The sequence below is a fragment of the Canis aureus genome, chromosome 19 (genome assembly GCF_053574225.1).
Source record: "Canis aureus isolate CA01 chromosome 19, VMU_Caureus_v.1.0, whole genome shotgun sequence".
NCBI lineage: Eukaryota > Metazoa > Chordata > Mammalia > Carnivora > Canidae > Canis > Canis aureus.
In genome coordinates, this window is record NC_135629.1 from 3,736,543 (window position 1) to 3,754,757 (window position 18,215).

The 18,215-nt window shown below is 42.3% G+C and overlaps 1 protein-coding gene across 1 annotated transcript in view; it reads left to right on the top strand.

Annotated features, from left to right (window-relative positions):
- The first annotated feature begins 702 nt into the window (after window positions 1–702).
- Window positions 703–18,215, top strand: part of RAB7A (RAB7A, member RAS oncogene family) — a 72,315-nt gene continuing 54,802 nt past the window's right edge. The window contains exon 1 of the mRNA XM_077857616.1: window positions 703–939. The gene's annotated coding sequence lies outside the window, so the exon portion shown is untranslated. The remainder of the gene's footprint in view (window positions 940–18,215) is intronic.

Below are 18,215 nucleotides of genomic sequence, written 5' to 3' on the forward strand. Positions count from 1 at the left end.
CTTGGTGTCTCTACCACTCTGTTACACCATTGGTGCAGTTGTTTTCAGCCTACTAGATCATGCACATTGACATCAGACACCCCTTGGTTCTCATCTCACTCTACCACCTAAGTGTGAGAGTGAGGTCAAGTAACTGTGGTGGGTCTCTGTTCCCTATTTGCAAAATGGTGAAAATAATCTCTCCTTAAGCGGCTAAAGTGAGGACAAATAGAGATGATCCAAAGGTGCAGTATAGGGCCACGGCAGGTGTTCAGTAAATAGGGGTACCCTTTCCCAAAGCATTGCAAGTGTGTCAAATAATCACTCTCTTATCTCCCACCACTTTCTCAATGAGAAAGCCCATTCCTAGAGCATGCTGCTTTGCGGATCCGGAAGAGCTCAGGGCACATAGTAGGATTACTTAGTTGACTGATCTGTGCCTTCTGCAGAGGGACACTACTGTTAGAGCCAGTTTAATCTCGTCCTCTTCCCTGGCTTTCGTTATTCCGGGGACACCGGGGAGATGGCCGAGACATCGGTTCTTGGATTCAACATGGCGTCGTCCTCCTCATTGTACGAGCCTCAAAGATGGCGACAACTGCCTGGGGGCAGACATATTTGCACCACGTGATCCAGGTTCAGCCCAGAGGCGGCCGGAACGTGACGCAATATTGAGGCGGGGCTCCTTCCCCGCACTCTTGGCGTCTAGAGTCTCGTGACAGGTACTTCCGCTCGGGGCGGCGGCGGTGGCGGAAGTGGGAGCGCAGCCGGAGTCTTGGCCATAAAGCCCAAGGCGGCGGCAGCGGCGGCAGCGGCGGCGTTGAAGGCCTGGGGAGTGCCGAGGAGTCCGCCGGAACCGGAATTTGGACTTGTCCTCGGCCCCTGTCCATCCTTGCTCCACTTCCTCCGCGGGAGCCCTAGCGACGCGCCCTGCCCGGAGCCTCCAGCGGAGCGGCTGCGGTAAGCAGCGGGCCCAGCCTGGCCGGTGGCCTGGCCCCATCCCCCTCCTTAGCTCCTCGGTCGCCTGGGCCTCCCGTCGCCGGTAGTTTGGGGCGGCTCTGGGCCGGTACAGGCCCCGTGGGGAAACCCTGCGGAGCTCGGGGCCCGAGACCAGGCCCGGACCGCACCCGGCGGGGAGGAGGTCAGAGGTCGCCGGGTGTGACCTCTGGTCGGGTTGCGGACCGCGGGCCGGCTGCCTGGGACGCCTGGTTTGCCGCTAGCGTCAAGACCTCACACCCGGAGTGTCTCCTGATTTGGGTGGCCTCCGGACACTGAGGGCCTGCGCCGCGGTGGGACGCGCTGGGCCGAGTCCCTGGGAGCCGCGAGCGGAGTGTGTCGGAGCCGACCCCGCCCGCTGCCTCGTCCGGGGACGCTGGCCCGGGGCGCCGCCGACCGCGCGGGCCTTGCCAACAGGCGCCCGGGGCCGAGGCACGTTCCTGACCCTGTTAGTGCGGGAGGTTCCCTGACGGCAACTGAGTCAAGGCGGTGAGTCAGGTCACGTGCACTGGGCTCGCCCCAAGCGCTTGTATACATGTGAGACGCCTCTGGCTCTGGGAGACAGGGGGCTTGTTGTCGTAAATGTGTTGTGGTCAATCCCGAAGGAAGTTTTCAAACTTACTGGGTGAGAGATGGTGGCTGACTCTAGAGCTATGTTTGGATCCCACCGCATTGGGGGCCTCTTACTGCATTACATCGAAGCTTGATGCCTAGTGGTTCGTAAAGGTGGAAAATTGAGAAGAATAATTGCAAACATTTGAGCGCTGGTTGTGTTCTGGGCAGCGTGGCAAGACCTTTGCATAGATTTTTGTGTTTGATTCTCAGAACAGCTCTCTGAGGTACCGTAATTGTCAAAGAATGGAGAGGTTAAGTTGTTTGTCCAAGGTCATCCAGCTAATAAGTAATGGAGCGGAGAGTCCAGCCCAGGCAGGCAGACTCCGGAGTACTGTGCTCAGTCTCTGGGTTGTATTGCTTTCCGAGGCTCCTGAAGTTTGTGATCTATCTTTTGTCACCTGGCATCTTCCTCTCTCCGCCTCCTTTGTTTCCAGTGATGCCATTTGAAAGCCTCCTTCGGTTCTACCCTACAGCCAACTTAGTGCTACCTTAAAATCATAAAATGTTCCATTTGCGGTTGTGACTTTTAACACAACTTTTTTTTTTGTACTGTAGTGGCAGTAGATTAGAAGCTCTGCAGTTTTAGCAAAGTGCTTAATTGAGGTCTGAAAAATTTTGATAAGTAAATGTTTTGTGAAATGAAGTAAGCCTGGCAATCCTGCCATGTGAACCTTTCTTAAAACCTTAGTACATGGGTGTCTAGTCAGTTGGTTCTGTCCTGTTGAAAATACTGTATCTTCTCTTTGGATTCCAAAAGAACAGCCTCTTGTCTTTTCCTTGTGACTTAAGCAGCTGATTAGCCTCATGACTTATCATCCATGGATTAATAGAGTCTCCTATTAGTGTGTTTCTCTTCAGACTTGGGAGACTTTGTTCAGATTTGAGTCTGAGAACTGGAAGGTGAGTTGTGAGTATTTCTGAAAATACTGTCCAAGCTAAAGCTTAGTTCTCCCAATCCTATTGTATTCTAATTTAGTTTCTTTTTAAACTTTGCTACCCAAAGTTATATTTGGGTATCACTCAGTTAAATATATCGGCAAACTGATATATTTAAGTGAGTCTTAAATAATGTTTGAATTTAGAGAATAATGATGACCACCTTTTCATTCAGAGATGTTTTGAGTATCTACCATGAATTAGGCATCACTGGTTATTGACTCAGGGAGACAGGTGTGGTTATTGTCCTGAAGGAATTTAAAAATGGCGTGTGATCATGGCCAGGAATTCTGTTGTGGAATGGCTTGGTGATAGAACCTGAGGCTTTTGGAAAGAGGAATCTTTTCTCATCACTGCATGTGAATCCATAGTAGGCAGTCTGATGTTCTGGCCAACTTGAAGGCTTTGTTAATTGTAATAGCATTTGTATGATTTGCTCTTGAGAGTATAGAGGATAATGTTACAGTTTCAAATTGGTCATGTCTTTGGAAGAGAAACCTTCAAGACTAAATATGTTTTTCCTTTTGCTGCACTGGCATTTTGTCCTTCACTTGAGGGAATTCTTGTCACTGCTATTTGACACTGTAAACGTTTGCTGTTGCTCTGCTCTTGGAGCAAAAGCACATTTGGCATGCTGGATTATTATTATTATTTTTTTAGCCGATGAAGAAAGTTTAATATAGTGTCCACCATTTATAGTCCCAGTATTTTACTAAATAAAGCCCTACGCCACCCCAACTCCTGCCACTGCTCTGGCTCCCCTTCTTTAAAAGGAGATGTAAGTTTTATGTTTGTGTAGAACTGCATGAGTAAACAAACAGAAGGGTGGAATGTAGAGAAGACACTCTAAAAATAGTTTTGTTAGTATATCTCTCTAGGTAATTGTTAGCAGTCACTTGGGCATTTGCTTGTTTTGTTACGTTTTTTCATGCCAATGAGGCCTAAACCCCCAAACCCTGTAATCAAGAGCATTGTTTTATAATAAAGTGTGGCTTTGAAGCCGATTCGCGATCCCACCACCAAGTGAAACAAAAACTTGGTTTTGATTATTGATTAGCTTCTAATCTCCAAGAGAATTGTGCGGTCATTTCTGCCCTTCTATTTAGTATTAGCCTTTCTCTGCAAAGGTGTAGCAAACTCAGACCACACTTTTGTGATAGTCTTCTTATGCACTGTTTCTTTCTGAGATTTGACATAAGTATTTACCATTATTCTGTGATAAAGCGTTTAACTCTACATCTGTACAATTCAACAAATAAGGCTTTGGATTTGACCAAATATTGGACTAGGAGTTACATACAGACAGGCAGAGTTTTCTGGGGAAGTAAGGACGAGTCCTCCAGAGTAAGGCTAACCGGTGGTTCCCCTTGGTACTGATGTCATCCTCTGAAGGAGACCAAAGCTGTAGAGATGAGCACCCCCCCCCCCCCCCACCTTGTGGCTGCTGGCTTTCTGCAGACTCTCATCACCCATGTAAGGTTGCTATTGTGTCCCGGGTCAGCCATCCTGTGTTAGCAGACAATCATCTGTTACTGCCATCTCCCAGATCTCCATGCCTGTCTGCAGTTTGCTGCAGACACATTTTGCAACGTGTTGATCTCTTCAGTTTTTTGCTCTCACATCTTCCTTCTATTTTCTGCTTTTTCCTAAACACAGAAAAATAGCTTGCATTTGTGTTTTAAAACTTCTTCATGGTGGTTGTGGTCAGTGTGATTTGTGAATCGAAGGTAAACGTGATGTGTGGTGGGTGAAATCAGAGTAGGCTTTTTAGCAGTGCCTCTGACTAGTTTCAATTTTAGTATTCAGGCTGTGATTTCAAAAACAAATTTAAGAATAACTACTTACAGAATGTCTCTGTAGGGGAGGAAGAAAGCTTGGGACTTGGTTCCAGTGGTGGCATACAGTGTTGGCCTTGCTCATTTGCCTGAGGATGCAGTTCTTAATGCAAGGGACCTCAAGCCTCTTCTAGGCTGTTTTGGTGATGTCGTCACTGCTGTGGAGCTCAGTCTGACTTTGTTGTCCATTTCCTGGTCGACTCAGACTGCTTGCTGTTCGGGCAGAGCAAGACTGAGGAGGCATGGTAAGGGAGGCCTGGGGACCTGACAGTGTTAGGAATTCTGTAACCTCACTTGGCTCTCAAATGAGCTTGCTTGTGTGATTGCTGCCAGAAACGGTGGAGCTTCTCTGTTCTCCCTGACCCTTCAAGTAAAGATGGCTTGTGCTTGCTACTGGCTTTCCTATAGTTGTTCAGCTCAGTTGGGTTGGTAATCCTTTAAAAATTACATTGTGAGCTAAATAGCTACATTGTTGGTTTCTAATTTTTGTGTGCAATTTTAATTAAAAGTTTATTTCCATTTGATGAACTTTTAGTTTGAGTAATTTGAGAGTACATGATAAAGCCAATATGAATTAACCTTTTAAAAACCCAGTTGTAACAGCATAGAATTTATTTAAAAAGTAGTGCCTCTTACATATGGTATTTAGTCAATCTACCAGCAGTGCTCTATGCACTTACAGATCTGAGGACCCCGGAAATTACCCTGGGTCATTTGGACAGCCTACAAGTTAAGAGCCACTCATCCTATGACATGTTGCCATTCAGTTGACCGTTGCTAAAGAGTATTAACATTCTGTAGAAACCTTCTTACACAATACTTGTTTCTAAATGCTTTTTAGTGTTTGTGTAGTACTTACCATTTTAAAGTTTTGGTTTTTTCTTGTTATCTTTACACTCGACATGGGGCTTAAATTTACAACCCCAAGATTAAGAGTCACGTGTTCCTCCCACTGAGCCAGCCAGGCACCCCCCACTACCTTTTATTTAGGATGACATTTCTTGGGACCCCTGGGTGGCTTAGTTGGTTAAGTGGCTCTTTCATTTCTGGCTCAAGTCATGATCTTGGGGTCCTGCAATAGAGCCCCACCTGGGGCTCTGCGCTTAGCAGGGAGGGGGCTCTAGGATTCTCTCCCGCTCCCCTACCACCTGCTTATGCCTGCATGTGCTCTCTAAAATAAATAAATCTTTAATAAAATTATGTTTCTCTTTTGCTGATTAGTAAACAAGTCAATTATTTTTAAGAAAAAAGAGGGGGAACACCCTCCCCCCCCCAGGGGAAAAGAAGAAGTAAAAAGAAATCGATTCACTACCCAGAGGAAGACCACAGTGTTAACTGGTTATTTTCTTCCTATGAATGTATACTTTAATCTTTCTTTTATGCAGTTGAATAAGATACAGTATGGTAATTTAACTATGGGGGGACTGAACACTCTTGGGTCTTTGACCTATGGGATCTTTCCTAAAAAAACACTCAGTGATAGGAAGCTGGGCATCATCAGACTAGCTGTGTTTTTCATATGTTTAATGGCAACTGGTAAAGAACCTGATACATCCAGTTCAAGAATAAAGTTATTTGGTGTGGTGACACTTGATAAGTAAAGTGTTGCTCCTGTTTTTAAGTAATTTTTCATTTCTATGTTAGTAAACTTTGAATTTGAAGTAGGACATACGGAAAAGTACACAAATAAGTGAACTTGGATATTTTTTATAAACTTAGAAGCCTCCTTGTGACTCCTTCAAGTCATTATCCTCCCATCCTCCCAGCGTAATGAGTCTGCTGATTTTGAACATTATAATGTGATTTTGCTGCATTTGGACTTTGTATAAATGGAATCACACACTACATATTCTTCTTTGTCTGATTTCTTCGATCCATTGTTGTGTTTTGCATTCAGTGCAGCTGTAAACTACATCTTCATTGCTCAGAAGTATTCTATTATGTGGTATACCATAATGTATTTATTAATTTATTGATGTGCATTTGGATAGTTTTAAATTTATGGCTGTTACAAATCATTCTGTATGAATGTTCTTGTGTCTGTCTTTTAACTAACATATATCTATTACGTTAATACCAAGCAGTGGAAAGGCTGAGTTTTAGGGTATGTATCTGTATTCTTTTGTGGGAGTGCTGTAGCAAATACCACAGGCTTAAGCAAAAGAAATTTCTTTTCCTATAATTCTGGAAACTAGAAGCTCAAGATCAAGGTGTTGGTAGGTTTGACTTGTTTAGAGACTTGTCTTCTTAGCTTGTATGTGGCTGTCTTCCTGTGTCCTCACATGGTCTTTCCACTGTACCTGTTGTATCCTAATCTCTTTTTTTTTTTTTTAATTTTTTTTTTTTTTATTTATTTATGATAGTCACAGAGAGAGAGAGAGAGAGAGGCAGAGACACAGGCAGAGGGAGAAGCAGGCTCCATGCACCGGGAGCCCGACGTGGGATTCGATCCCGGGTCTCCAGGATCGCGCCCTGGGCCAAAGGCAGGCGCCAAACCACTGCGCCACCCAGGGATCCCATGTATCCTAATCTCTTATAAGGGCATCAGTCATATTGACTAGAGCTCACCCTCATGACCTCATTTAACCTCAAATCATATCTTTAAAGTCCCTGTCTCCAAAGATCATCACATTTTGAGGTGTTGGGGGTTAGGACTTTAACAAATGAATTTGGTGGGGATACAATTCAGCCCATAAATGTATTGCACTTTGGTAGATACTTTCAATTATCCAATTGTTGTACCAGCTTTCACTCCCACCAGCAGTATTGAGAGTTCCAAATATTCCACATCTTTGTTAACAATTGTCGTCTTTTTCTTTCTTTCTTTTTTTTTTTTTTTTTTTTTTTTGCCGCCCGGGTAGGAGCCTACTTTTTATAGCCCCATTCAGTACCAGTATAGGCAATCCTTGAAGGAGTAGAGAAGTTGTTTAAGGAGCTAAGCGTGTTAAAGTTTGAGACAACCTCTTGTAAATGCTTCGTAAATCTGTTAGGGTTAGAAAAGCAGATTGGTTTCTGTCTAGTGAGTGGTTAGTCCTCCATAGTTGTGGATTAGTTTTTGCATTTATGATCTGGATCCATTCCTGGTGGTGGAATTGGCCCAAAAGTATCATCTGTAGGGTATAAATCTAGCCATAATAAACAGTGCTTTCATTCAGATTCTTCTTTGATCTAAGCTTGAGCCCTGAAAATATTGGATTCATTCATACATGTACTAAAATATATTGGATTCATTCATACACATACTAGAAATAGGTCTGTTTGCATATTCTGGCTGACCATTTATTTTATTTTTTTTATAGATTTATTTATTCGAGAGAGGGGCAGAGACACACAGGCAGAGGGAGAGGCAGGCTTCATGCAGGGAGCCCAATGCAGGACTCGATCCCGGGTCTCCAGGATCACACCCTGAGCCAAAGGCAGACAGATGTTCAACCGCTGAGCACCCAGGTGGCTCTGACTGACCATTTAGATATTGGTGTTTGACCAGCAGTTTTCTGGCTGAGTGATCTTGAGCTTTGTACATCTACTATAGACCTAGTTTGGTTGAAATATTACATGACTTTTCCTCCCTTCCTACCCGCCCCCCCCCAAAAAAAAAAAACAACTCTAAACTCCTGGAGAGCAGGGATGAATCATTCTAGGATAGATCTTGAAACACTACTCAGTAAACTTAAATTTTTTTTTCCAGTTCTAACTTTGCACAGTAAGTTACTATTTGTAAGTTATGCTTCTGGGCCTGTGATTAATATGTAGAGCTTTTTTGGATGCTAAACTGTGTTCTGTATTCATTTGACAGATTTTTATTGTCTGGTGTAAGAAAACACTGCTGGCAGCTGTGGGGAATATAAAATAAAGATCACTGGAGGTTTAGAAATAATTGTAAAACAAGGCGGATGGAAGTCATAAAAATAGCTTAAAGAAAATGCCAGAGGTGTTCAGATGTCTTGGTTCGGTAGATGCTGAGTGGAGTTTTGGTATGGAAGGAGACTTGGGAAACCCATTATAGTTGGAGGGAATGGCACAAGCAAATGAATGGAGGTAGGGAAATGCTAAGGCAGATGGAGTAGCTGCAGTATCTCCAAATTGGGAAAGACTGTATGTATGGGGGCCAGATGGAGTGGGGGAGGGGAGGCACTCCAGTGCCTTCTTGAAGGGTTTATGTTTAACAAAGTGGTACTTCACTAGGTAGTGCTAGGATAGGGCATCCTCTCACTTAAACCTCAGTACCCTACTGAGTAAAGCAGGTGGTATCCCAGTTATGGATAAGGAATGAGTTTGATGTTATAATTTACTTAGAGAAATACATGTTGAGAGATTAGTGGGACTAGGACTCAAATACAAATGTGTTTAAACTTTGAAAGAGATGCTTCCACATAAGTGCCTTTAACACATTAAAAGGAGTTGGCTTGGGACGGATGGGATGGAGACAGAACAATTTGATTTTCCTCTTTAGCCTGCTGGCCCATTTTGAGCTCCTCTTACCAATTTATGGATAATCTATTTTACTAGGTAAATGCTTGAGATAAACTAAGGTTGCTAGCAAAAGCTTTGAGCTATAGGAAATAATTCTGTGTAACTGTTTTACTATCTCTGCTTTCCAATCTGTTTTACCAAAAAAGAGGGGGGAAAGGCACCATCGTCCAGGTCTCTGGCTAAAAACTCAGCTCTTGATTTGGTACCTGCCTTTAGAAAGCTTGAGAGCAGTGGGGTGCATCATAGTCAAGAATCTAGGCTGGGTTGCAAAGTCCTCTTAACGAGAATTGCTTTGCAGGGAACTTACTCCTTTGTAAAAGTTGCTTTAGTTTTTTTTTTTTTTTTCCCCCCTTCCACATGACTGATACAAGGAACAAAAGTATGTATGATCAGTCTCTTACAGAGCTCACCTGTTACCTTGTTTTCAGCTTCACTTCAGCGTTCAATTCAAGCAGCATGAATTGTGACCATCTCTTTTCAGATGAGGAAATGGCCCAAAGGACATGCTCAGTATCATGGAGGCCTGAGTAGTGAGATTGGAACTGGCACTCCATATTCCAAGTTGCCAGATATTTCTTTAACCCTAATGGTCATGAGGAAAATAACGTCTTCTCTGGAAGAACAGCCTGTGTAAATTTTATTGTTCAGTTTAAGTTTTTTTTTTTTTTAAGAGTTTTATTTATTTATTTATGAGAGATACAGAGAAGAGAGGCAGAGATACAGAGAGAGGGAGAAGCACACTCCTCTCAAGGTGCCTGATGTGGGACTTGATCCCCAAACCCGGGATCACACCCTGAGCTGAAGGCAGACACTCAACCGCTGAGCTACCCAGGCATCCTAGTAAGTTTTTTTTTGTTTTGTTTTGTTTTTTTTAAAGAGGGATGCTTTGACTACTTCTTTTGAAATGTAAGTTTTTTCCAGGTAGTGAATTTTCCAGCTGTATGAGACTGAATAGGCTAGGTTATTCTGCAACAAATAATAACCTCAAAATGGTGGAAAGCAACATAGGTTTATTTTCTGTTCATGCAGCATGTGCAACATAAATTTTCCAGAGGCTTTGCATCATTCCTACTTCAGTTGAAGGGGCAGCCATGGTACGGAATATTGTTGCGTATCTTGGCAAAGTGGAAAAGAAATACTGGAGGGTCTTGCTCCTGCAGTTAATAATGTTCCACCCCAGAATGACACGTCACTTCAGCTTCCAGCTCTCTGGCCAGGATGAGTCACACCACACAAGAGATCAAGAACTGTGATTCTGCTGTGGACCCAGAAAGCACAGAGTTGGAAATATTTGGGAAATAGTACTAGTTTTACAGTGGCTTGCTGTTAATAGGTAATAGCTGTTGGGGGAAAGAATGCCTCATTTGTAGATTCTCATTCCAGTCAAGTGGCAATTTAAATGAGGAAAAGGATACCACCTTGCCTCACTGACAGATCACCTATCCTAAGAAATCTGTATTTCTTTTAAATGATGTGTGATAATCTCAATTCAAGTGCCTTGAAATACCTTTTGCAGAAGCAGGTGTGAAAGAAACGATTGAGTATTCCCTTGCCTTCCATGTTTTCAGTGCTGGAATCCTATAGACTTAGTAGATATCCTTTTACTGATTTCTCAGCCCCCCGCCCCCCTTCTTGTAAAGCACTATCAGATAGTCTTAAAAGTACTCCTTAGGTTGTTCCTTCTCTGCCCAGAGAACCCTTGGTTTTCCATTGCCCTTGGTTATGTCTCTTCACACACTGCCTCTGGTTTGGTCCTTTCTCTGATGCACACCTTGTATTGTTTTATTTATCCTAAATTGTTTTACTTACTTGTTCCTTGCCACACATTCCTTGCTTCCTTCAGCTTGGCTCCTGTCACTTCCCTTCATTTCAGTGTTCTTCTTTTGGCATCCTGCCTGGCTCAGGTACCACGAGCTCCATTTTTAAAGCTTTTTGTGGCTACTCTCAGCTTTCATTGAACGCCTGTGACTTGTATTTCATAAATGTGTCTTATGTTCATTTTGTGTATGCATTTGCCTACTCTAGGAGAGGGGCTTCAGGGTAGATATTAATTTATGTTTTCCCCCAAAGCTCATCATTTGAAGGAAAGAACTGAAAATATGTCCTCCAAATGGCTTTTGATGTTTGTGTGTGTGTGTGTGTGTGTGTGTGTGTGTGTGTGTATGCACATCTGTTGCGTTCTCTGGCTGAAAAAAGAAATATCTGTAAATTCTTCACATTGTTTGAAATCAGTAGGCCAGAAGCTATAGGATTGCAGAGTCTTTTCTTTTCTTTTCTTTTTCCTTCCTTCCTTCCTTCTTTTCTTTTCTTTCTTTCTTCCCTTCCCTTCCCTTCCCTTCCCTTCCCTTCCCTTCCCTTCCCTTCCCTTCCCTTTTCTTTTCTTTTCTTTTCTTTTCTTTTCTTTTCTTTTCTTTTCTTTTCTTTTCTTTTTTTTCTCCACAAGAGACTCAGAGAGAAAGAGGCAAAGTCACAGGCAGAGGGAGAAGCAGGCTCCATGCAGGGAGCCTGACGTGGGACTCGATCCTGGGTCTCCAGGATCAAGCCCTGGGCTGAAGGCGGCGCTAAACCGTTGAGCCACCTGGGCTGCCCTAAGATTTTTTTTATTCATGAGGGACACAGAGAGAGAGAGAGAGGCAGAGACATAAGTAGAGGGAGAAGCAGACTTCATGCAGGGAGCCCGATGTGGGACTCCATCCCGGGACTCCAGGATCATGCCCTGAGCCGAAGACACACACTCAACCACTGAGCCACCCAGACGTCCCTGAAGAGACTTTCTTAAGCAGGGCCACAGTATGGCTCTTAAATAAGTTACTAAGCTTCCGTTTCCACTTCTGCAAAACAAGAGTAGCAGATTGGCTCTTCTCAAGATCATTTTATATTTTGGCTTTCTTTGGCTTTTGATCATACTGCAGTGGCTTTTGCAATATCCCAACTGACAAGATGACGCTATAGGAAACTTTGAGGACCCTTTAAGCCATTTTAAAAGCTATCACCCACATGAAGGTCCTGCTCATTGACTTCTTTATGAGGGGCAAGAGTTATCGCACTATATAGGTGGTTAGATTTTTCCTAAAACGGATTTGTTTCTAAATTTCAGTGGTAAGTGAATAGTTCTCTCTCACCCTTCTGGGTAATTTGGTGGTTATACTTCCAATCTTGTTTATATTTAAATGGTATCATACAATGTACACTCTTCTGTAACCTGCTTTTAAAAAAAAAAAGTATATTGTATGTACTACACACCTTTTTTTTTTTTTTGTCATTACCTACTGTTATTTTCTTTTAAGATTTATTTTAGAGAAAGTGTGCACACGCAGCCGTTGGGGGGCAATTAGCAGAGGGAGAGGGAGGGAGAATCTCAAGCAGACTTTATTGAGGGCAGAGCCTGACACAGGGGTCAATCTCATGACCCTGAGATCATGACCTGAGCCAAAACCAAGAGTCAGGTGCTTAACCAGCTTCACCACCCAAGTGCCCCCCAGTACATACTGTTTTTAATGGCTGTGTAATACCATATTTACCAAGTTTAACCATCCTCTAAATGAATATTTCAGTTAGTTCCAACTTTCCTCTTTAAGAAAATTATTTGAGTGGCTCAGCAGTTGAGTGTCTGCCTTCAGCTCAGGGCATGATCCCATGTCCAGCTGTCTGTGGGGAGCTTGCTTCTCTCTCTGCCTATGTCTCTGCCTCTTTCTGTGTGTCTCTCATGAATAAATAAATCTTAAAAAAAATTTATTTAAGGGGCACCAGGCTGGCTGAGTCCGTGGAGTATGTGACTCTTGATTTCGGGGTTGTGAGTTAGAGCCCCATGCTGGGCCTAGAGATTACTTAAAAATAAAATCTAGGGATGCCTGGGTGGCTCAGTGGTTGAGCATCTGCCTTTGGCTCAGTGTGTGATCCAGGAGTCCTGGGATTGAGTCCCACATCTGGCTCCCTGCAGGGACCCCGCTTCTCCCTCTGCATATATCTCTGCCTCTCTCTCTGTGTCTCTCATGAATAAACAAATAAAATCTTTAAAAAATAAAATAAAATCTAAAAAAACCCCTAGTTATTTAGTATTTATCTTTATCCACTTCTTTGATCATTACCTTATAGTTGTTATTCATACTTAAAATTTGGTATTCATTATACTGCCTCCAAGAAGGTTGTCTACTTTACATTTGTAGTTTGAGAATTCTATTTATATAGTTGCCAATTGTCAATTTTCTTCATGGTTGCTAGTTTAACTAATGGGAAATTTATGTATTTATTTTAAATTTTCAAAAAATATTTTATTCATAAGAGACACAGAGAGACAGGCAGAGGGAGAAGCAGGCTCCATACAGGGAGCCTGGGGCAGGACTCTATCCCAGCATCAGGGATCGTGCCCGGAGTCGGAAGGCAGACACGCTTGCTTAATCACTGAGCCACCCAGGCATCCCCTAATGGGGAAATTTAAATGATACCTCATTTTTATTTTATTGATGAATAGATGTAGCTTTTTAAAAATGTTAGCCATTTCTTTTTATTCTGTGAATTGACTGTTTTCTCTAAAGCTCAAGTGAGGCTTTTTAGTTTTGTTTTAAACTAAACTTTTTATAGAGCAAGAATATTGACCTTTTTCATGGTGCAAACATTCCAGGCTTGTTATACATGGCTTGGTTTGGTTAATGGTGTGTTTTCGTAGTAAAGAAACTTTGCTATAGTCAACATCTGTTGATTTGTTTTAGTTTTGGGGTTTTATGTTAAATATACTTAAGCCTTCCCTATCCTAAGGGCAATAAAAACGATGTTTTCCCCTCATACTTAGTACATTGGAATTCTTACATATGCTGCAGTATGACATCACAATCTTTCCAAACATGTGGTTGTCCCAGTATTTCGTTGTATTGTCATCCTTTCCTCACTGACTAGAAATCTTTTTATCCAAACTAATTACCCACCTACATGTGTCTTTTTTTTTTTTTTTTTAACTCTTCTGATCTATTCTTTGTGGGACAGTACTATTGTCTTATTTGCTTCTGCTTCATAATACATTTTGACAAGCTCAGCAGTTTTCCATCTTTCATAGAACTTTGTTGAAGTTAGGCTCAAACACGTTTGTTTCTCATTAAATTGGTGTTCTTTCTACCCCTTGTCCTGGTTCTTTAATCAGTTTGTTTGACAGTTTCATCCATCAAGAAATTTAGAAGAAGCATTTCTAAGGTGCCCTGGCATAGGGAGGCAGCTAAATTCTCTCTCTTAAGTATCTGGGACAAATATGTATCTGTATATGTATCTGTATAATTGCTCATACAAGTCAGTAGGTTTTATTGAGTACCACCATATCCCAAGCCTTGTGCAAGGTAGTAGCTCTACAAACCATAGAAAACCTGGTTTCTGAGGAAGCCTTGGAAATCCAAGGAGCCTTGGATTTGATGGGGCAGTATCTTTCAGTCCTTACAACCCATGTGTCTTATGTAATGGATTGAAAAAAGACTTTGGAAAGCAAGTATTTAAATTAGGTCCATGAAGCTTTTATGCATTTCATGTTTTGACTTCTATGGTCATTTCTTGTGGTATTTGAACATACACAGTTTATAATCTGCACTCTAGATGGATTTTTTACCAACTTTTTTTTTTTTTTTTTTTTTTTTAAGATTTTATTTATTTATTCATGAGAAACACAGAGAGAGAGGCAGAGAGAGAAGCAAGCCCCGTGCAGGGAGCCCAATGTGGGACTCCATCCCAGGACTCTAGGATCATGCCCTGGGCTGAAGACAAATGGTCAACCACTGAGCCACCCAGGCGTCCCTTTACCAACTTTTTTGGTCTCTGACAAATGAGATTTGTTTGTCACTTCTGGTGGAGGATTGTAAAAGCAGATTCCATAGGAGTGTCTGAGACTTGGCATGAGTTAAAATGGTTTTTTCTTTTTTTAAATTGTAACAGATAAGGAGTGAGTTAATTAATTTTCACAGATAAGGAGTAAACCAGTGGCCCAGTCTTTATTTTTAGGGCTGTTGAAAGACTGTTAGTTTGAATTGGGAGAAACGATTGTGTTTTAGGGAAAAAGTACACTGGATCAGGCAATTCTTTTTTTCCCTTGCTTATTCTAAAGTTATAGCTAATCATTTCTGCATGACAACAACATGAAATCTTGTCTGCACATGACTGGCCAGCTCCCCTGCCAAATGGCAGTCTTCTCTGGCTTGCATTTCTATGCACCCATAAAGTCATCTGGAGTTATAGAGCATCCATGATCTACTTGGAGGAGAGAAAGGCATGCTGTTTCTGTGAAGGGTGGAGCCTTGTGGCCAGACTTCTGTTAGACCACTGGAGAAGTGAGGCAGTAGCAAGATTCCCCTTGTGAGTTTGGGAAGGGGGGGGTGAGAGGGGAGTGAGGAGCTCCTATTGGTCAGCCTTTTAATGTACCTGCTCCCTAGACAGATGGTATATACAGTTAATGAATAATTCATCTGTAGTGTTCTCAGGCCAAAATCAAACAGTGCATGTCAGAATCTGAAAAGTGAGTTGGTTTTTCTGCTTCCCACTGCTGTAGTAGAGAGCAAGTTTTACCCCTGGTGACAGAGGAAGTGGAAATGTAGTCATTCAGACATCAAGCATCCAAAGGATGCTTTGTATCAAGTGCTATAGGGAAATGCCAGAGGAGTGAGGTAGTTCCTGGAGGAATTTTTCTTTTTGACTGTGACATGTGAGGAGCCACCCACAAAAGGTGGTGATGTAGTATGAAAAAGATTTGATAGTAGGCTTCTGGACAGGTGTCAGTTTTTGTATGTGAAGAGGTAATGATATACTTCATACATCCAGTTGTACAGAAGGAAGCCTTGAAAACAAATATTTTCCTACCTCAGTCCTTCCTACTGTAGAGACCGTGAACCCTATAGATTTGCTTGGTTTTGACCTACAAGCTTGGTCTAAGATGGTGACTGTGCAGGGACACCTATTTGACAGGTTTTGCGACACATAGGGGTAGGCATGGGCAAGCACAGGGTGTTGGTGAAAGAGGAAACAGCTGGCTGCTCCTGAAAAAACAGGATTAACCATTAACTGAAGATACCTGGGCAGTGCGGGCATGGTGTGGTACCCTGATTTGTATCCATTGATTGCTCCTAACCAATGATTATGTCATATTCATAGTGAACTCATATTCACAGCCACTGACTGGTTAATTGTTGAGGTAGTTTGGCTGTTTTTGGAGGAAGCATTTATTTGGTATTTGTTGGGAATTGCTGACTGTTAGAACATTAATTTCTCAAACATTGTAACTCCTGGCTTATTTTACTAATACAAATTTATTGCTTCAAAAAAGGCATGTTTTACATTAGAAACAACAAATACATACCCACCATTTGCTTTGACGTGGATGGAACTGGAGGGTATTATGCTGAGTGAAGTCAGCTCAGAGAGGGACAAACCTTATATGGTCTCATTCATTTGGAGAATATAAAAAATAGTGAAAGGGAATTAAGGGGAAAGGAGAGAAAATGAGTGAAAATATCAGTGAGGATGACAGAACATGAGAGACTCCTAACTTTGGGAAACAAACAAGGGATGGTGGAAAGGGAGGTGGGCGGGGAGTTGGGGTGACTGGGTGATGGGCACTGAGGGGGGCACTTGACGGGATGAGCACTGGGTAATATGCTATATGTTGGCAAATTGAACTCCAATAAAAACAATAAATTTTTAAAAAGGTGTGTTTTAAAGTTTTATTTTTTGGAGAGTGAACAGGGGGAGGAGCAGAGGAAGAGGGACAAGCAGACTTTGTGCTGAGCGTGGAGCCTTTGTGCTGAGCGTGGAGCCTCACTGGGGCCTCGAGATCATGACCTGAACCGAAGTCAAGAGTTGCATGGTCAACTGAGTGAGCTACCCAGGTGCCCCCCCCAAAAGGCATATTTTAGAGAGAGAAGGTTTCTGGAGTGTGAGCTAAGTACTTTACCTGTATGGAGCATTCTTTGTATCCTTTCTTATGTATGCTTCCAGAAAGTTGCTTCTATTAAGACAAAGGAAGCTAAATATTTTAGCAAATATTTAAGTCCCTAATATGTGCTGAGCACAGAGTTAGAAATATTAACTCCAGCTGTACCTTTAGAGCACTGGATGGTTGTATCCAGAAATCAAAACTTTTGAAGCATCGGGCTCCCCACAGGGAGCCTGCTTCTCCCTCTGCCTATGTCTCTGCCCCTCTCTCTCTCCGTCTCTCATGAATAAATAAGTGGAATCTAGAAAACAAAACAAAAACTCTTGAAGTAAATTCTCTGCCCTACTCCTAGTCAATCACCTCTTTTTTTTTTCCAACCACCTCTTAATACTACATTTCACTCCTAGTATTTTGTTTTTTGTTTTTTGTTTTTTTTTTAAAGATTTATTTATTTATTTATTTATTTATTTATTTATTCATTCATTCATAGAGATGCAGAGAGAGAGAGAGGCAGAGACACAAGCAGAGGGAGAAGCAGGCTCCATGCAGAGAGCCCGACGTGGGACTCGATCCCGGGTCTCCAGGATCACGCCCTGGGCTGCAGGCGGCGCTAAACCACTGCGCCACCGGGGCTGCCCTCACTCCTAGTATTTTGAACAATACCTCAACTCAGGAGCCCCTAGTTTCATATTTTAAGCCTGTGTTATTAGATTATCTTTGTCTTCTGCTGCATGTCACATTCTTTCCCGTGATGGTCTTCTATAGTCACAAGAGATTTAAGAAAGATGTTACATTTAAGGAAGGAATGACTCATCTCGATCCTTCACCAGAACTAGAAAACAGGTCATATTTATGTCCAAAAAATATTCATGTACTTGGTATTTTCTGCTGAGCGAATTAGCAGTAATTCAAGGGCTTGAATGAGTTTGATCAAGGTCTGAAAATTGGACTGATTGACTATTTACATTAAAAGATTATAGACTAAAAAAATAAATAAAAGATTATAGACTGCAGTGATGTCACACAAAATGACTTGAATGGGAATCTTTAGAGGGCAACCCCTCTACCTAGTCAGCTATTGACCTGGAGAGAGCAGTTGGAATCAACTGTCTTGGAACTCCAGGACCTACTTGGTTGGAGATATACCACATTATAATGCTTAGAATGTTCATTTCTCAACAAGAAAAAAATATGAAACATAAAAAGAAACAGGAAACTGTGACCCATTCACAGGGAAGAAAGGAATTGGACAGAAACCATCTCAGAGGAAGCTCAGACATTGGAATTGTAAGTTAAAGACATTAAATTGGAGTGTCTGAGTGGCTGAGCATCCAACTCTTAATTTCTTCCGGGTCATTGTCTTGAGGTCATGGGATTGAGCCACACATTGGGCTCTGCACTCAGCAGGGAGTCTACTTCTCTTTCTCTCTCCTACTCTCCCTACTTGCCCATGCTTTCTCTCTCCTTAAAATAAATCCGTC